The sequence below is a fragment of the Rhagoletis pomonella genome, unplaced genomic scaffold (assembly GCF_013731165.1).
Source record: "Rhagoletis pomonella isolate Grant_MI unplaced genomic scaffold, Rhpom_1.0 Rhpom_scaffold_00010, whole genome shotgun sequence".
Classification (NCBI taxonomy): Eukaryota; Metazoa; Arthropoda; class Insecta; order Diptera; family Tephritidae; genus Rhagoletis; species Rhagoletis pomonella.
The window spans coordinates 5,050,291-5,072,288 of NW_023458564.1; positions in this window are offsets into that span (position 1 = coordinate 5,050,291).

The following is a 21,998-nucleotide window of genomic DNA, read 5'->3' on the forward strand; positions in this document are numbered from 1 at the left end:
TCTTTGAACTTCCTGACTGACAAGTTAAATTCTGCGTACTTTCGTTGAATGACTAAATTTACTGTTAAAGTAAACAGTAGCTAACCATCAATGAACATCTTAAAATGAAGTTTCATTTAATTTGAATAAAGTTTCATTGAATCTGAAAAAGGGTTCATTTATTTTGAAAAAGGTTTCGCTTTGTTTGAAAATGGTTTCATTTAATTTGGAAAAAAAGTTTCATTTAAACTGAAAATGCTATAAAAATAACCACTCGTACTCATATACCCGTAGTTGCGTATGTAATGTATACGCCCCGTAGCACCATACGCAGTCATCTAACACCTTTACTTGCAAGCTTTAACTGAAAAGTTATATTATGTATTTAAAATAGTTAAATATTGGCGTTTAAGATTTTTACACAGTATTCCTTATGCATATATATATATTACTTTATTCATGTATATACCAATTTTAGAATGATTTATGAGTGTACCAATAAAAATGTGATTTTAGTTTCTCAAATCATAGTCATCTTTAACTCAATATGCTTATTTTTATTTGGTGACACTCTAGTTTTATAACACTAAATTTGTTCGAGAACATTTTCACTGTTTAATTTTACATTTTGAAGTATCTTAAATTATTAAAATTAAAAAAGTCGTAAAAGCACAGTTTTTAGTTTTTCAAACATTAAATTTTTTCGACGTTTATGAAAAAAAGCTTCTTTGGTGTAATTTTGCAGACTTTTTTTTCCTTTTCAGGAACTCTAGAACTATTGAAAAGCTACTCAGAAAAGTTTTAATATTAAATTTTTTTTTCAAAAATTTTATCGTTTAGTTTTTATTTTTTTTTTCAAACATTAAACTTTTTCGAATTTTTCGAATTTTGTTTTCGGCATAATTTTGCAGAACTTTTTTCAATTTCAAGAACTCTTGAACAATTGGAAAGCTACTCGGAACAGTTTTTTTTTTTCGTCATACCGTATGCCATTTTTACAGAAATTCGTTACCCGTCTCCCACAAGAGGATACGATTACCTGGAATATCTTTCCGAATTCATATATGTAAGTATATTTATGGAAGCTTTAGTGGTGAACATTTCAATCGCGTTTACCGACCTTTAGCCAGTCTTCAAAAAATTCTAAAGTTAAAGTTGACTTAAATGTAAGTAATCAAGTAATGGTAAAATACAATGTGGGAAAAAATTAAATTCGGTCTAATTCAAGTCTCAATGTCGTTAACTTCGATTGCCCCTCCAAGCATTCACTTTTGCTTCCTACCCTTCTCACAGTGATTTTCTATAGTTTACTGCTGTAACTTACAACTGCAACATTGCTGGTGGTCTCAAGGCAGCACTAATTGTAGTGAATAATTGCTTTTTTGCTGTAGAACTTAAGCAATGCCATCTTATAGACAACCTAGAAATGTGCAAACACGCACGTATAGGTTAAATGAATTCTTCTATGTTCCCTGCTGCTGCCAAAAACATTGCAATTTCATTTATTGCTATGTCTTATGCCTTCGCTTTCATTTCCCTCCTACTGTTCGGCAACTTTAGTTTAAATTTGTTTTTTAATGTTTTCTTTCAGCAGCAGCTATCTACTGCGATGCAACCTACAAAGCTACTTTCACATCCGTCTATTGAATTCGGTTTTTGCTGGTCTTCAACGTCCTCATGAGTTAGTTCCTCTGATGTTTCTGCAGATAATTGGCACTGCAAAAATATGGCACCCACTAAACACATTTACGAAATAAATAATATGAAATGTGCTATGAAAATGTAATTTGTGTAGAACAGTTCCTAGTTCTTTGAGAAGTTATTTGCACTATAATTTTTTAATATTTATAAGGTACTGAAAACTGTAACTTCCAGCGTAACACGATATTGGACTATACTCTGCACGCTGGATCAATTGGATGGAGATTAGAGTGGCCCAAAAATCCATGAGAAAAGGTAAAGTCGGAATTTCTATGCTCTCACCCCCTAGGACTGCTCTATACGGAAAAATATGCCCCCATTTTTTATTTTGGAATTAAAAAATATTTAGAGGTTGCTCAAAGCGCTCAAAGTAAACCATTTATTTTATATGGGAAAAAACCAACTTTTCGTAGAAATGGTTTGGAATTGTTAAAAATCAATATTTTTCTATCGAAAACTCTGCTTATCTGCAGTTGTTTATTTAACTATTTTTCATAATAAATAAAATTTATAGGTCCGCAAAAAAACGCAATAGAGGCATCAATAACAAATCGTTAGTATTTAAAAATGGTTAAACCAAAAATGGGGTGTTATTATTGCAAGTCTCCTCAAGAGAACCAGAGTTTTCCGATCGAAAAATATTGATTTTTAAGAATTCCATACCATTTCTACGAAAAGTTGTTTTTTTTCACATAAAATAAATAGAAAACTTTGAGCGCTTTCAGCGACGCGACGCCTAAATATTTTTTGATTTCCAAATAAAAAATACCCCTTGGTATTTTGGTGACGGGTAATAAGATCAACGGAAATAAGGTCAATTGACATTATTACTTTTTTAAAAGCGAAATAAAATCCATTGACATTATTGCTCTTTCAAACATTAAATTTGCTTAACTTCGCGGCGACCAGCGTCCGCGCCCCGCGTACCCCGCGCGACCGGCGCGCCACACCCCGTCACGCTACGCCGCAGCCCCCCTTGCCATCACTACACTGAGGATTTGGCAATAACCTTTTTCATCTATTAAAAAACAACACTTACGGGGCAATGTTTATTGTAAGAACAACATTTTTTTCTATGAATCGACATACTTTAAGCATTGTTGACGCTGTTTCCATTTGAATGAGGAAATAGCGTCAATGACTTTATTTCCAAATTTTTGTTGACTTTATTTCACTTTTGAAAAGGTAATAATGTCAATTGACTTTATTTCGCACCAGGGTGCTATGCGATACCAAGGACTTGCAAAACTGAGTTTACACGATGCACTACTGCGAAGCCAGCCGATAAATAATGGGAATGCTTGCTCTTTGGAAAAATTTATTTTTATTAATTTTTTGAATTTTTAAAAACAAACAACAATAAGTGTCACCCTTTATACTGTGAACTTTTCAAATTACGGCGGTAGGAAGTTTTCAATTTAAAAAGCAAAATAATTATTAGTCTTCTCTACATTAACATAAGTATGAATGTATTTGTAAATGCAACTATATCTCAATTCAGACTTATATGTAGTCGAACATTTTTCGCATTCAACTCTACCTCCCTTCTGTTTCTTCCGCCTCTTGTTTGGCCTTACAACCATTACTCTGTCGTTGAAAAGCTCGTATAGTTCATCAGACCATCTTGCGTAGAATAATTCTTTCGAAGGCGAAAAGAGGTTTCGCATCTTTTTTCGACATTGTGAGCGCTTCTGCGCCGCATTAAAGGTAAAGGTAAGTTGGAAGCGAAATTTGTGTTCCTCGAAAAATGGCTCAGCTTTTCTTCTCTCTCACTAGTACAAAAAAAAAACGGCTGATAAATTAAAAGGAATAAAACTACTGTAGCAACCGACATCAATTAGCGTGAGCAGTAAATTTGATAGGTTTTCCGGCCTTTGTGGCTACTCCTTCACTGCAACGGGTAGACATGAGAAAATCAAGGAAATGCATAAATTATCGTTAATTGAAAATAACCTCGATAAAAAAGAGACTTTTCATAGTTGCCAATAAAGATGAGGCCTGCCTGGTGGTCAGCTGAAAATTGACCGATGCGTCAGTTGACGTTGCTTGCTGAGTGAATGAACAAGTTGCTGTCATGGCAGATTGATGGGTTTGCGGATTTAAATATTTATTTCGTGGATAAATTTATTTCCCGTTCAGAAGCTATGTAAAGACATACACGTACATACGCACATGTAACTATGTATGCACATTAGGATGGTCCAAAAATGCATGTGAAAAAGTAAAGTCGGAATTTTTATTCTCTCACCCCCTAGGATTGTTCTATACCGAAAAAATATACCTTTATTTTTTTATTTTGAAATCAAAAAAATATTTAGAGGTCGCTCAAAGCGCCCCAAGTTTTACATGTATTTTATATGAGGAAAAAACAACTTATCGTAGAAATGGTATAGAATAACTAAAGATCAATAGTTTTTTACCAGAAAACTCTGTTTATCTGCAGGAGATTCCCAGTAATAATACCTAATTGTTTATTTAACCATTTTTTCATCGCAACTATAATTTATAGGTCCGTCAAAACCCCACAAAAACACCGAAAAATGCAATTAGGCGACCAATAAATTAGTTATCGTTAGTATTAAAATATGGTTAAATAAACAATTGGGTATTATTATTGAAAGTATCCTAAAGAGAACCCGAGTTTTCCGATCTAAAAATATTGATTTTCAAGAATTCTATACCATTTCTACGAAAAATTTTACTTTTCCCACATAAAAATACATGGAAAACTTTGAGCGCTTTGAGCGACCTCTAAATATTTTTTCATTTCAAAATAAAAAGTAGGGGTATAATTTTCTTTCAATATAGAACCATCCTAGGGGGTGAGAGCATTACAATTCCGACTTTACTCTTTTGGACCACCCTAATGTACATACATATAAATATATTTCGTTAAAAATATAACATAACATACTTCAACGGTTGAAATCGATACAACTGTAAAAGTAACATTGAAAATGTGGTAAAGAGCAAAATTTACATACAACGTTTTCAGAGAATTTGTGGGTACACTGAAAAAATAAGGTACATATGATTTGGCGCCAAGCGATCTTTTGTTTATATTTAACATATTTTTGTTTGAAAAAATCATTTTACTTGTTTCATAGTGTATATTCATACAACTACATATCGACGACTAAATGGAAGATCGACCTATCTCGGTAGCCATTTCGAGAACGCCCTATCTCAGAAAACTTTTCAATAACGCCCTACTTCAGAATTTCGTTGAAGAATGTCCAATCTCAGAATTTGGTTCATAAATGCCCTATCTCAACTGAAGGTATGTTGAGATAGAGGTTTTTGAATCGGCAGGTGAGATTTGGCGTTTTTGAACCGGCCTCTGAAATAGGGCGTTCTCCATTCAAATTCTGAGATAGCAAGTTCCTCAACCCGATTCTGGAATAGGGCACTCGTGAAAAGTTTTCTGAGATGGGGTGTTTTCGAACTGGCCGCCGAGATAGGTCGATCTTCCACTAAGCTTCTGACTTTTTAAACAGATGGAAACCCTCTTGAAACCCCTCAAAAACATTTTAAATGTTCAAACGAAACATTTCTTAGCACTCTCTCATTTGGCATTCATATTTCATATAACCTGTGTAATGATTCAACTTTTAAAACAGGTGGCAACTCTGTTCAAAATTTTTTTCAAACTAAAACGTTTTTTAATGTTTTGTCTGCCACCCATTTTGTGATACATACATACTTATGTATTTCAATTATCCAATTGCGTTAATTCAAGTTGAATTAATTTTTTTAAACATATTTCAGAAAAAAGCCTTTTCAAATGCATTTCGATTGATATCCACCTTTTAGTAATTCATCCAACTTATTGAATATTTTGAATGAAACTTTTTAAGCACGTGGTAACCCTCTTCAAACATTCCAAATGTTCACAGTAAAGATTTCTTAACATTCTTTCATTTGACTCCCGTACTTTTATGTTTCATATCGCACACCTACATAGATCTAAAGTGGGCTAACTCAAAATTCAGATAAGGAATTAAAACTGCTTGTGAATCGTACAGATTAACATGTGGCAACCCCACTAGAAATAAAGATTTTTCAAACCCGTTTTCGATTGTTACCCATACTTTAATAATTCATTTAACTTACTAAATAATGTGAATTTATTTTATTAAACAGGTGGCATCCCTCTTCTAAAACCCCAAAAATATTCTTAGTGATCAAACTAAAGATTTCCTAACACTCTTTTGTTTGGCATCCATATTTTTATATTTCACATAACTTGTGTATAAGTTAACTAAATTTGACATTTCAAGCTGGTGGCAATCCTCTGCAAAATATTTTCAAGCTACTACCTTGTGAAACCCCTTTTGTTTGGCACCCATATTGTGATATCAATCTTATTTACCTAATTGCCCTAATTTAAATTGAATTTGATTTTTAAATAAGTGACAACCCACCTACATGTGCTCAAGAAATAAAGCATTTTCAAAACCATTTCGATTGATACCCTTGTTGTAATAATCGATTTAACTTATTAGATAATTTGAATTTCATATTTTAACTGATGTCCACTCTTTTCGAAAAAAAAACAAAACCTTATTGCACATCTACAGGACGAGCCCTCTTATTTGCCCTCTTAGGTGACGATGACCTGAAAAAAAAAAATCCCTAGCTACTAGCGCTGAGACTCAGCTAAATCTATTGAGCTAACCCTTAAGAAGGCAATCCCAGTTTACGTTGCCTATGAAGTTTAGTACCTCGGAGGGTGTCATGTTCAGGATCCTGGATGCAGGAAGTAGTCGATCTCAAAGGTGTGCAAACTTAAGGCTACTTATGCGTGAGCAATCACATAATTTATGTTCCGAGGTTTCCTCCGCCAGCTCAAAGAACCAGCAGTCCATCTCATCAGAAATTCCCATTTCATTAAAGTTAAGCAGTCGTTCAGAGACTCCAATAGAGGTAGTTATAAATCTCTTCGAATTAATTTTGCTAGTTGACATATGCCAGTACGCTGTAACCTGAGAGCCGTCCCACCTCCGCATGAGCTCTGGCAGGTATCCCTTGGATGGACCACAGAAAGGCTGTATGCGATACTAGCCGCGGGGGGGGGGTCCATATTTCGCGAGAGTGTTAGCACTTTCCTTACAACCATAGCCCTCCTGACCTGAAACCCTACACAAATTAACACCGTTACAGTACACCTTACGGTAAAGGAAAGTTCCCGAAATCTCAACGAAATCTTTAGGAGTATCTCATTTCTGTAACGATTTTTTACGAATCTTCAAAAAAAATTATATGAAGCGGTTGACACGAACTCGTAAAGAAATTTCTGTACGAAAAATAAAGAAAATTCTGAAAAAAATTCTGCAAGAAATTCTTCACATAGCAGCATTATTTTCATTGCTTTACCGATTTTCTTCCGAAATATCGTAAAAGAATCGAAGTGTGCACTGTTTATTTCATTTTAGAAAATTTGGCAAAAAATCGGATGAGATCTTAACGAATTCTTTAAAATTTCTCTACAATTCAGAATACTCTGAAAAAATGGTTTGCAGGGTTATTATTTACAAGGAGCTCCCAGCAATGTAAGCGTATGTGTAAACTTGTTTTTTTAATAATTTATGTTTTCTACTGGACGTCCCATTCTTGGGATGCTAGCCCTATTAAAACTGTTTAAGGACTTATGAAAAAGGAATTATAAAAAAAGTATTTTACGAGGATTTTAAATCGGATATGAAAGAAATTATCACTCAAAACTGCCAAAAAATGGCTTCTATCTGGTGAAGCCATAATTAGGAGTGAAGGGGTCTGGTCTCCCTGCCACGTACTCCAATCGATAGGAGTGAACTTCACCCGCAACAAATTGCATTTTCTACAAAACAATTTTTTTTGATGTTGCTGAGACCAGAAATCGAACCATGTGCCTGCCGAGTGGTAGTAGGCACATCTAAGCACCCGGCTGCGGCTACAAGAGCACTACTCAAAAAAGTCACAAAAAAATGCAATAAAGCATTAAAAAAAGTTTTGATTAGGTCAAACGTTGTATCCCAGAAATGGAGATTCTTAGGAGCAGAAGTGTCGCAACGGGTTTTACAGATAATTACATGATCTACACATTTGTCTAACCTATTTTTGTAAGGTTTTACCGTTTAGCTTAAAAATAGTAAAAGTCAATTTATCTGACTTTAGACCTTGAATAATTTTTTTAAAGATCTGAAACCGATGAGGGCTTTTCACATTTAATTTGTAGTGGTGTCCACAATTTTTTGAATTGAATTGAAAATCTAACTTGACCGGACTAATAAATAGGAAGTAATATGAAAGATATGGTTTAAATAGAGTAGGAATCAAACAAATATTAGTTACATGGGTTATAATGTACTGCAATTAGGTTGACAAGTGATAAATTATAGAAACAATTGTGCTAATATTAAAAAAAAAAATGTTATTGAAAAATACCCATCTCAAAAGACTTTTCCATATAGGTTTCCATTTGAACGCCCTCACAAAATATTTATTTGAATGACACTGGTATAACTCTTCAAACGTTGTCAGCTATTGAAAGTGCTTTAAAAATGTCTCGGGTAATTTGACAGTTTTTTCCAATTAAACCCTCTTTCATTTGCAGATATCCTGACATGCATGATTCGGCCCACGCTAATGGGCAAATCTAAAAAAACAGTACACTTTCAAAAAAAAAGTTTAATTTTTTAGTTTGTGGGCACCCCTATGTTTTATATATTATTCTGTTCGTAATCTCTTAAAAAATCGATAAAGATAAGTGTAATTCATTTTCATCAAGTGCTTCAAAAGTTAGACGAGGAATAAACATCTAGATCGCTGAAGTAGAAAACAAAAGAATAAGCTGGGTAAAAACTATGCTGTGCAATTTGAAAATTTTGAGCAAAGATTTTGAAAGTTGAACTCACTTAATTGGGATGTTCTAAATTCAATGGCATGCCCTGTTTTACCAGATTGGCTCCGGTATTCGAGATAGCGGTTATTGAAAATTTGATTAAATTTTAACTATTTTATAAATAAATCTTTCAGTTTTGAAGTTATTTTACTAAAATTTTGGACATAACGGTCTTTTAATATTACCTTAATTATTCTTTAAAATTAACGAAGTGATCTCCCAAAATGGCAGCTTTAGCTTTCACCGCTTAGTTCCAAAAAACAAATAGTGGTATAAATCTCAATAACACTTTTGATATAAATCTACTAAAATTTTATAAATAGTCGTACACATTAAATTAAATAAAACCAAATTCGCATAATTTACAAGGAAATAAACATCGCTACACTAAATATGTGTATGTTTATAGCTAATTATAATTTGTTAAATGTAAACAAATTTTAATGGAAAATACACAGACGAGTACATATGCCTGCACTAATCAGAAAACAAGATTTGTGTTGAAGAATTTTACTCACAATCCTCCTATTGGGTAACCAGCAAAAAATTAATTGTAGTGAAAATTACGAGCGAAACATGCTAAATGAAAAATAAACAAAGTTGTCTTTATTTCGTGGTAATTGACTGTAAAATACTTCCCTTATGTGTGCGTGTATATGCATACATACATATGTACAATTTAATAAACTTCATTACTGAAAAATGCACGAACACATTCCTGTTATTGCTAGTTGACTGGAAATGCAACCGTTCTTCACCCATCCATTCTGTAAAATTTCCCTTTTTGCGTAGATGTGGGCAAAAGCATGCGTGTGTGTGTTAGCAAAAATATGAATATATTTTTCGAATGATGCCGTGGGAATTACCAACGATAACATGTAATACAGACTATATTTGTTCGGAGCGCCAATTAAAAGAACAATAAAATAAAGTGCAATTAAAATAATTCAATCAGTTAGGCAAATTGGGTTTATGTGCAAAGGTAATTGCGCTTTTTTTGTGAGCGCTTAAAGCTAAAGCTGGCTGGGACGTTTTTACAAAAAAAAAAAACGATGATGATTCATTTGACTAAATTTGGGTGGATAAAAACAAGTTGTTCTAAAAATCAGTTAGTTACGAAATAATCAAAAAATGACTAGATATGTATGTAAAACTGTATTTACATATTTAGGCACATTTTAACTACATACTATACACATACGATGCCAATGATCTAAATTAAATTAAATTCAGAACAATTAGATGTACAATGCTTTTTTTCGGCTGAGTTAAATTAAATTGTGAAAATAATACAATTTTCAGCAACAGAAACTTTTGGTTTGCGTTGCACTCATTTTCGCCTCTCGACTCTCACACTTGCTCACTGAGAGCATTCTTCAACCAAGCGACAAATGCGAGCAGTGGAACCACGTTTCTCGTAAATTAAGTAACTCCACCGAAAAAGTTGTGGGAATTTCGAGAGTTTGAAAGAACACCTGGTATGTAGGGGAACGTCACAAGGTGAATAGATAAAAGATGCCACTGCGATCTGGCACAACGCGAGCTGTGTTGAATCGATATCGAGAGCTGATGGAAGGCGAGACGTATTTGTCGTAATAAAAAGAGAGAGGCCGAAATACGTAAGTGCTTGAAATGCTTAGCGATAGAAAAAACGCTCAAAATTGACGAAAGGTTTTAAGATCAGCGCGCATTTCTGCAAAAAAACACACAACGCCGTAGTGACCGATGACGAGAGCATGCTTAAATTATATACGGAATATTTCTCTACACTTTTGAATGGTAACACTACCAGCGGAAAGGATGAAAGCAAGTCATACGACTGCCGACTGGAATTTTAGTCTGCTAAGGAAGCAAATCGAATGGCTCTGGTGGTAAACCACGATAAGACGAAGTATCTCCTGTCATCAAACAGTAATTCTATTTTTATTCACGTGGTCAAATACAAATTATTTGCTTTGAAGAAAATACATATTTATCTACAGGAATCCCAGAAAAGTAAAAGAGCGTTCAAACGCAAAAGAACTCAGTGATATATGTAGAAGCGATGGTAGATGTTTCGAAGGAATTAAGAAAAGTTCGAGCTATTGGCTAAAAATTAGTTTTTTGATATGGGTGTTTCCATGATGTCGGACGGGATATTCATATAATTTTAGTGTTAAATAAATCATATGAAAACGGAAGTCAACGTCCTTTGGTTGACAAAAAAGTTGGGTGCGCTTGGAACACTGGTGTCGAGAAAACCCATGAAAAGGAGCTCATAACGAACGTGACAAAAATAGAAGTGGTTTCAGAGTACCTGGTAAAATAAGCAAAACTCTGCGAATCCTATGAGGTTTTCTTTTCTAAAACATTCTTTAAATAAAGTCAAATTTCAGACCATTACAACAAATTCATTTTTAATCAGAAGCAATTCGTAGTTGGAATAATTAAGAATGCAAATGTGATAAAGTACGTGACAGAGTTTTCCCACATACAATATTTTTTACTAGTAATACATATAGAATTCAATTTTTTATTATGTTTTTTCAATCCTTCTCTCCACCGTTTCGCGCTTTAATAACCGTTTTTCACCATCTGCATAGGAAATTTAAAAGTATAAAGCCGTTTGAACTCATTTACTTGCATTTTTGGTTTACATTTTTATGGAAACATCCATATGTAAGTTTAGTTTTAGTTTACATGGTAGGTATAGTACACTGTAAACAACGTAGGGACGCTAAAATGACAAAAAAAAAACACCGACACACGGAACTTAATTTTGCATCGTAGATTACAGACCAGTACACAATTTTTCTAGATCAGGTTAATTTCCCAACATACTTGCATTTTAAGTTTACATTGCGAGTGGACAAAATTCATATATTAACAGGTAAATATTGCTCATACGCCAGGTACGATTATGTATGTATGAGTATGGCCATGTACGATATGACATATGAGTAACATTATTTCCCCCGCCCCTATTTCGTAAAAAATGGTTGCTCAATTTCATTTGACCATTCATAACTATGAATTTTTTCAAAAATATGCAATTTCATAAAATTTCAATGTCTATTTGTTATATTGCTCATGCGTTAGACAGTGATTTTATGTAAAAAAAAAAAAAACAATTTATAAATGTCAAATTCAAGAAGAAATAAAATTTACTTTTGCTACTATTTTATTATACATATGTATATGTATAGAATAAATTAAAACTAAAAAGATATTTTTGGAAAAAGAAGTTGCGATATATGGGGTGGCGGTTTTCCTGTTAAAAAATTGTTGTTGGAAAATGCTACCTTTTTTAACGAATACTAAAAAATAAATGGACCAAACATAAAACCAAAAATTTATGCTAACTTTTTTATTAGCCCATGTGTGTCAATAACAACAGTTTTCTACGGCACCCACCAATGTCGAAAATAAAAATTTTCCTTTTTGCAAAACTTCAAGAAGCAACGAAAACGAGAAAATATACAACGCACAAAAAATTTAAATACTAAAATAATTCGTATGCAAGTGTCATTGAGGCAGTCACGTCCAACTACATATGTACATATATTTACGTATTTGGTAGTGATGTGCGGTTCCGAGGATTTGAAGAACCGGTTTGGTCGATTCCGGTTCTAAGAAGAAGTGGGCAGGTGGCCATAATAAAGCAGATCAAAAAAAGATAATAAAAAGTTTTTACAAAAATTCAATGGCTTCTTCACCAACAACTTTCTACTGGCTCACGAATTTTACACTTACGCAATAAAATAATTAATCGCAAACATTCGTAGTATCAACACGAACTACCAAATGAACCATAGAACGAAAAGTATGCAGCTGCCTTGAATTACTGCGTAAAGCAGAGAGTTGTAAGTTATTCGTCTCCTATTTTGAAACCACTTTTGCTTCTTTCGGAGCCGATTTTCGGGTCTCTAGGAACAGTTTTCGGTTTTTTTGGATTGGTTTTCAGTTTTTTGGATCTATTTTTTGTCTTTTATGAGACTATTTTTTGTTTTTTCTAAACCGTTCTTTGAGTTTCTTGGCCCATACCGGTCGGTTCATTGCACGACCCGGTTCTCCGGATCTGGTTCCTCAATTCTGTGCACCATCAATATTTGGTGACCTTTCTTTGCACAATACTCGTTCATATGTAGATGAGAACGTGTGCTAAAGCAAACAAATGCTTTTAAAGAATCGTGCCAAAAAAAAAAAATGCAAACCAAAATTAAGAAACGAGAACGAAGACAGTAAAGCATATAAACCACCCAAACGATATGCGAAATATGAAATATTTGTGTGCCAGAGCAATGCAAACACAGCTGGTGGGAAGTGTTAAGCATATTTGGGTGAACATTCTTGAAGTCACTTAAATTACCAAACACATAAGTGTGCATACAGAGGAAAGTTTTCATATTTGCTTATTATAGAAAAGTTTATGTTGCATATTTAGGAGCAGCCTTCGGCCGTGTATACGCATGTGGAAGAGGCCATAAGATCTTAGCAGGAAAATAAAAATCAGAATCTTCAGTACATTCGCCAAGGACAACTCATGGTACAGAGACGAAGCGGTTTTCTAATAGTTTCTCATATAGATAGTTCTGTAGGAAATTAAAAAAAAAAAATTGATTCCTGTGGTTTTTGCGGTTGAATGAACTATATTTTTATAAGAAAAATAAGAAAAATTTGGTATGGAAAGTATAAATGAATAACATGGTCAAAACGTCAGGGTATGCATATTTTTATGCTGACTGTATTGAGAAGTAAAAGCCCACCCATTACATGTACATCTATACATATGTATATGGAAACTTATAGCCCAAAGCGTTATCGACATTGAAGTAAGGGATGCGAACGGCGAAGAGGCCGTATCTTCGAATAAGAGAAGGTATTCACGCCTTAAATTTGACAGCATAACCAGACGAAGGCAACATTCGAATAAACAAAGCGATTAAAGTCGGATGCGCATCAAGAATACTGGGAAAAGATTTATTATTCGCTAACTTCAAACTGTAAACATGGCAGAGAGCGAGTAAAACCGCACAGTTCATTTCCATTGAACTAAGATGCGAAAGAAATGCCTAAACACATGGCATCAACAGGTATAGACACTCATTTAAGATTTAAAAAAAATATATGATTTTCTTCACAAGAACTAAGTAGAGTTTACATCGTAAATATTAACTGCCAACTTACATATATATTGAAAGGTAAGGTGCCATATAAATAAAATAGGACTTTGGACTACAGGTTTCGTGGGCTGGTGAAGGAAAACCCAGAGCAGCTTGGAGAACGTTCCACGAATGGACCATGACACCCTCCAAAGTAGTGTATTTCCTCTAAAGTCTAAGGTTCGAGTGGCTACAATTATGGTTTAGTACAGTAGATCAATTTGACTTACAACGCGACTATATCCGACGTAAATATCTACTAATAATAATTATCCCTAGTTAAACCTGTCAAACCGCGAAGTCATCGGTAAGAAAAACTGCGAAGTCTGTTCTGGCTTTTGAAAGTTGGATAAGGAAGCAAAGCGAATGGGTCTGGAGGTAAAAGAGCGACTTGGTTCCCACGTCACTGTTGACAGTTACATTTTTTCGAAAAAGTAGACGACTTCATTTATTTGGTAACCCGCATTAACACAAATATTTAATGTGGTTAGCCTTGAAATCCAACGCAGAATCACTCTGGCCATCAAGTTCTACTTTGAACTGTCTTCTGTCGGCGTACGAAAACCATAAATTATGAGCCATTTTTCAATGCACGGCTGTGGTTTAAACCAGAGACCCAGAATAATAATTATTTCGTGGTGGAGTTTTAAAAATGTCAGCCACATTTTCGTAAGTATTATAAAATTCTTTTGATAATAATTATGTGTGAGAAAAAATTTTTAAGTCATCGAAAACTATTATTTTAAGGCTTATATAATAGAAGTCTTTTCATAATAATTTTCAGCGAGATAAATATTTTTAAGTCTTCAAAGAATTTTATTTTGAGACTTATATTATAAAAGTCTTGTCATAATAATTATCATTGAGATAAATATTTTTAAGTCTTCAAAGACTTTTATTTTGAGACTTATATTATAAAAGTCTTTTGGTAATAGTTATGAGTGGGAAATAATTTTGTATATAGTCCCGAACGGATCCCAAACCAAGCCCCATCTGGTCCGAAACTACACCCCAACTAGCCCCGAACTCGTCCCCGCCTAGCCCCGAACTGGCTCCCAACTAATCCTGAAATGCTCCTGAGCAAGTCCCGTCTCTTAAGACTTAACAAATATTTTCGTGCCCATAATAATTATGAGAATACTTTTATAAAATAAGGCTTAAAACAAAAGTCTTTGAAGACTTAAAAATATTTATCTCAATTATTTATATTCAACAATATTTATTGAGTTTGAGGCCGTTTTTAATGAAAAACTTATTGTCTCAATGATAATTATTATGAAAAAAAATTTTATAATATAAGTCTTAAAATAAAAGTCTTTGAAGACTTAAAAATATTTATATCTCTGATGATTATTATGAAAGGACTGTTATAATGTAAGTCCTTGAATAATAATTACAGATGACTCGAAAAATATTTATCTTAATATAATGATTATTGGTTGACTTTTTTTCTCTTATAATAGTTATGTCACTGGTTTAAACTTAGTTAAGACTGAGGTAAGCCAATAAAATGTCAGCCAGCTGTTCAATTTAAACGCAGTTTACGTAATCTAAGTTTAAACTGGCACTGAAAAACTGGCCCTATAAGTCACTCATCATGCCGCAGAAGCATGGATAATGACAACACAGTATGAGGCGGCTCTTGGAGTATACCAGAGAGACAGATTTTGCGGAAGATTCACGGGCCTTTACGAGCTAGCCACGGCGATTGCCGCAGACGATGAACGATGAGCTGTGTGAGCTTTACATGGACACCGACGTTCCAGCTCTCAAAGTATTTAACTCGGAACCCGCTGGTGGTAGCACAGGAAGTGGGGGAGCTCCCATTGCAATGGAAAGATCAGGTGGAGAAGGACTTGGCTTCACTTGGCGTTTTCAATTGGCGACAGTTGGCACAGAAAATAAACGACTGGCGTGTTTTGTTGCACTCGGCCAAAATCGCTTAGGTAGTTACAGTGCAGTTAAACCGCTGAGTTCACGGATATTGCGGTCAAACTTGACCAGGGAGTGCTTGACCTTCTACTCAATTGCGTGTGAATATTTTTAAATTAGACTTATATGAGTATCATGCCACAGTAGCATTGAGGCAAACTGCAGAGTTTACGAGGAGGTGAGAAACGATATAAATGCTTCGCTTCACGGACCGCTTTTGGTTCACTTTTGGACATTTGAGCCGCATTCGAGCATAGTGAACGTGTGAAAGAAAAGTAGGACATGTACATTTTAAAGTCCTTATGTCCTTGGTGACGGTTCTAATCCATACCGGCGCCCTTGTCTGGAGGATAAAGAGGAGAAATTACATCGGGGATTTGAAATTAAATTGTATTATTTCGCACTTTACAAAAACCCCTACAGAAGACATGTCGAGTGATATATTTCGGGATTGTGTCCCGTTCGCAGAATCAGGATCTCTATTGATTACCGTTAAAAACCACCGGACTAGCCGGACAATGGCAGCAAGAAAATCTCTATAATGTAAGGTAATGCACATAATTCGGTTTTGTTTGTAAATATGTATGTAAATATATATGTATATATGTATGTATTAGAGAGAAAGTAGAAGGTAATAACCATAAATCACAAATTATAATTTTTTAATTGCATGCAGTGTGGATATGTTATTGGAATTTGTTGTGAAAAAGTTAAATTTGTTCAACCGTGGAAATTAATTTTTCATAAATTAAGAATATTTTTTTTTTATACAAATGGCGCTTGAAATGGCTTTCAATTATTTTCACACGCTCCATTGATCAACACTCGCTTTGTTAATATAACACTGCATACATATGTATACATATGTAAATAAATATGTATTTACCAAATACCTGAATAAATTTTTGTCTTTTTTATTTTTTTTAGCAAATGCATTAAGTTGTCATTTGACGCCACCACCGCAATGTTGTTCATCAGGCACAAGTGGGGTAAACAGAAAGGTCCTTGCAGACGAATTATCTAACAGAGATTTTTTTTTTTAGTTCAGAACTAGTACGACTTCAACGGTTTCGAGTCACTCTTACTCTTACACTCTTCCTGCCAACATTTGAAGAGTTTCAAAATAGATCTGGAAGTTCGACTTGAAAATTTTTTCCAAAAGAGATTTCTTTTAGCATGAGGACGTCTACAACGAGACATCTAAGCAACAGGGCCAGATTTTCGTGAAAGTCTTGCTCATCGGGCGCACAAAGCAACTTCCTTAGACTCGAGGGTGTTTTCGATCTTACTAACCTGTTGATTCCCCTTTGACATGAACATTTTTTGGAACCAGTCATGCGTCTAAGTCGATCAAGTTTAGTACAAGGAGATTTCCCTACCGGGAAAATGTTTGAAACTATACTCACAGGCATGCAGAGATATTTACGTTGCGCAAGCGGAGACTCAAAACTATTCATCTTTTTCAAGGTTGTTTATGCGAACAATGTAGATTTTTTTAAATGGAAATGTATGCAAAATAAACATTTTCACTGCTAAATATATTGTGGTATTCTCCATCATATTCATACATAGTTGTGAATTGCACTGGCTCATGTTGAAAATGTGTATAGTTTTTTATATATTGATATGTATGTATGTATGCATGTCTGTAACTTTTTATTTCTCGACAAGTGCATGACATACTTTCATTTAGATGAGTTGGTAATAGGCAATGCTTTAAAATGTCCTTAAAAAGTGTAGAGTTTTAAAGAGGTGTAGAATATAACTGATAAGTTGGTGGAAGCGTCGCCTGAGTACATTATTTCCAGGACCCAATTAGTGCTGATAGCACCATTTTGAAAACTGATACATATGTAGTTTCCCTAAAATATTGTTTGGAGTAAGGTGGTTGACTCACAATGAGCTGACTTAGTATGTCATGTATACTTAATGCTCGTATCTATACTTTCTTTCGCAGTATAATACTTTTTTTGGAGTCCAAAAATGGATACTGCTGTATTTATAATTTTTTTGTTGCCTAAATTTTTTAATACACCGTGTTCACGGAAACACCAAAAAATTTTCCCAACAACAACCTTTGCATTCATAGTTTTTAGAAAAATTTCAAGTATGCAGTTTTGAAGCTTATTAACCCTCTTACGATCTTCGGATGAAAATTCACCCATTTTGAGAAGTAAAGCCAAGAAATTTTCAAATTTTGAAGTTAAAAAATATCACGTTTAATGTATTTGTCAATTTCACCCACTTTCATAAAGATCACATAATATTGGCAATATATTAAGTACTTAAAAATTCATACAAGTTTTGCTTTTAAACTGTTTTGCTCATTCATAAACAAAAAAGTTTTAACACTTCAAATATTTATCATAATAACGTATCTATTATTCAGGGCCAGTTTTTCAGTGCTGGTTTAAACTCGGTTTAAACTAAGTTTAGTTAAACTCAGTTTAAATTTAAACTAAGTTTAAACTCTTGACCAGTTTTTCAGTGCGAGTTTAAGGCTGCTTCATAGTTGAGTTGTTTTGTGGGGAAACACTGTTTTTTCTTTATGCAGATACAAAACTTTAGCTATTTATTTTCATTTTTGATACGATCGCTTTTAAAGTTCTGAGAGACTATAGACTGAAATTTAAAGAATTTGTTAGGTGCCTCATGTGTTGCTCTTTGCAGTAAGTTTCATTTTAAGTATGTGTCGTTATACAAATGGTCCTGAACAAGCCCCGTCCTTTAAGACTTAAACAATTTTTTCTCACTCATAATTATTATCAAAGGACTTTTATAATATAAGTCTCAAAATAAAAGTCTTTGAAGACTTAAACATATTTATCTCAGTGATAATTATTATCAAAGGACTTTTATAATATTAGTCTTTGAATAATAATTATAGATGACTTGAAAAATTTGTATCTTAATATAATAATTATTGATTGACTTTTATTCTTTTCTCTTATAATAGTTATATCTCTGTTGGTTTAATTGGAAAGAGTTAGCAGTACGCTTTTTTACATACATACAGGGTGGCTGATAAATATTGCTACATTAGGAAACTCAAATAATTTTTGTTCAGTTCACGTAATTTATTGATTTTTGATTCATTTGATAGATAATAGATTTTTATTAAGTTTTTTAAATTGGTTTTAAAAATAGTGGAATTTAAATAGCCCCCACACGCGGTGACGCAAATGCGGCAACTAAGCAAAAAGTTACTCTTTACTGTTTGAAGAGTTACCACGCGAATTTCATTAATTATGGGTCGAATGTATTGCTTTAATTCATTAAAATTTTTTGGTTTGACTTGTAAACTTCCTGCTTGCAATAACCCCACAAGAAGAAATCAGGCGCAGTAATGTCAGTAAACCCGGAGGCCAACCACTTTTAGATGGATCTTCCGGTCTAAATTCCAAGCGAATCGGCAAATCTGCTGCCCTCAATTTCTTTGCCAGTTAATTTTATAGGCGAATAAGTTCAAATCATTGTGCATAATCGTATGCAATGACTGTCTGCTGATACCAATTTGTGCAGATGATCTCATTGTCGAAACTCTGGGATTTGCCTTTATGGCAGCAGCTCCAGCAGCGATATTTTTCTGCGTCCGAACTGAAAGATGTCGATCTTAAGGTCTTCTTGGGATTGCTCCATTCTCGGCAATTTTTTTTACGAGCCTGATTGGTCCATCTGCTTGGAGAAGTGCTGCCAAATGCGCGCCTATCGAAATTGCGGGCTCCAATGCGTGATAGCGGCGGACAATCCAAATTCTTGTCTCAGTGTCCCAATTTTCCATTTTCGCTAAATTTAAAGATCAGTCTATTAAAAAAAAAAAAATGTAAGAAATGTGCAGACCAATTACATAGAAAAAAAAGTTCTTCATTATCTTTTTGGTAGCGGCTTTCATCAGCCACCCTATAGTAAGCATGTAAAAATAAAAAAAAATAAAAGTTTTGCTAAAAATAACACAGGCCTGCAAAATTTAAATTTCTATTCACGGAAAATCGGCCAGACAGAGACCATGTCTTATCCAAAGTGAGATGAGCTCGGCTTTTCGCACAAATTCTGTCAAGTGAGCTAGTGGTATAAGGGTGATTTGAAATTTGATGAAATGGAATGGATGAATGGTTTATGATTTTTGGCGAATCAGGTATAATTGATGATATCTAATGGGGGTTACAAATCTGGATAACCGAGCAAGCTATGTGAAAACGACTTATAACTAAGCTCAACAGGACATTAGAAGGGAATACATGTATATATGTATACCAGTACTGGGTTTTAAAAATTGAATTTCAAATAGCCAAGTTATAATAAAAAAATATTTTGTCAGTTTTTAGAAGCATCAAACAAACCTTTTATGGTGCCAAAGTCCCTTAAACATTATCCTTAAATACAGGGTTGAACTTTTACAACTTTCTTTCGACCCAGTCTAATGTATACCAAATGTTCTATCAGCAATAAAATGCTATTTATACGTAAGTTTTTTGATAGCAGGAAACCAAAAACAAACAAACATATAGAAGAGTAAAGCAAGACTTATGAAATTAAATGCTTAAATCAGCAGCAAAAAATGATTTTGTTATTGTGTTTACTTAGTGCATATTTCCCTTTTATTGTTTTCACTTGTAAAATTTGCGTACGCTATTGAAATGATTTCTTAGGAGCCTTGTTTCCTTTTTAATATTTTTCACTCCACTTTCCTTCTTACACAAATCGGCTTTTCATCATCATGGTGCCCATAAGATGTGAACAAATACTCGAAGCTAAACAAAAATAAAAAAAAAAAAGATACAGAAAATAGAAAATAATAAAAAAGTAGGACAATTAAATAAAAACGCACAGAAAGGGCTCTAAATAAAGGAATAAGTAATGAATGCCAAGCGTTTTGATGCTCAATTTGATGAGGGTCAACACTTGAACCGAATAAAATAAAAAATGGTCGTGCAAATTTTAAAAGGCCAACATAAAAATGATGTTTCCATTTAGTAGAGGTTGCTGGCTGAGTGGCATGTTCCTTAACATCACTTCGTTTTGTGTTTAATAATGAACATGTTTCGTACACTAAGAAAGAATTAGATAACACCATTTTTTTCAAAAAGAGTTTTTATTGGTTTTTTTCTGTTAGAGATTTCAAATTTTTCAACAGTAAAATTATTTATTAAACAAATATTTGTACATAAACTACTAGTTTCACCCGCTGCGCTGAGTGCATGAAATTTCTGCGTATAACGTTAGGCATAGTTTATTTAATTAAAACTCGACATATCGATGGTCTTCTGCAAGAATGTCATAACTCAAAATTTCAGGTTTTTAAGTTTTATAGCGGATTATTTTTATAAACACCCAGATTTTTATGTGGACTTGCATTAGTTGTTACCAATCCAACAGGGGTGCAGTTATGCCATTTTTCACAAAACCGAAATAGGCAACCCTTACCACTAAGCAACGGCACTTGTCTCACATTTATCGTGAATATTGGCATAAATCAAAAACTGTCGATGGCTTAGTGATGCTTTTATGGGAAATAACGACATTTTTCGTTTTTTGTCGTTGTTGGTGGAGTCATTTTTGTTTAACTGCTAAGGAGTTGTTACTTATTTGGTAGTTTTTCCAGTCCAACCTTTACTAAATCTTTAGAAGGAGGTTACAATTTGAAAGCTTACAAATTTACCGTACATAATGACTGCAAATAATCTGGACAAGACATATGTTGCTGAACTACAAAACACAAAATCTTTAATTGACTCTCCTGAAAAATAAGAAATTTTGAGTTGTGTCGTTATTGCTGATCACCATCCATATGTATGAAAAAAAGTGAAAAAATTTATAAAAGTTCTACATGAGAACTGTATTCAAAATAGTTTGTCAGATTGCGAAATTTTTGAAATATAACCAACACAACAACTCTCTATTCGATTTCGATTCCAAGGCTTAACCATTTTTTTCGCACTACATATTACTTTTTCGCAAAACCAAGTCATATTTTCACACTTAAGACATCACCAAATGGTTCCATAAAATCCCCTTTAAAAGTTGGCCAAAATTGGTATAAAAATATCACTATTCTGAAAAGGTTCGTAGCTAGTAGATATTTTAATTTTACATTCTTCTTTCAGTCATCCAAAAGTTTTTACTACCAAAGGTGAGAGTTTTAAAAATGCTACACCAGTTTTTGATTGTGATGAAAACGTGGACTTATGTTTATGATTCGTTTCGGGAAGCAATATCTTCTTTGAGAGGCGTCCTGATGTACAAAAAGTGAGCAAGCCTTAAAACAAAAGGAAACTAACTGACTGACCAGACAACACCCTGCATGCTGGGGGCATTGCTGCTGGGCTTTCTACTGGGTTTCTCAAGCGCAATGCACTAGTGGA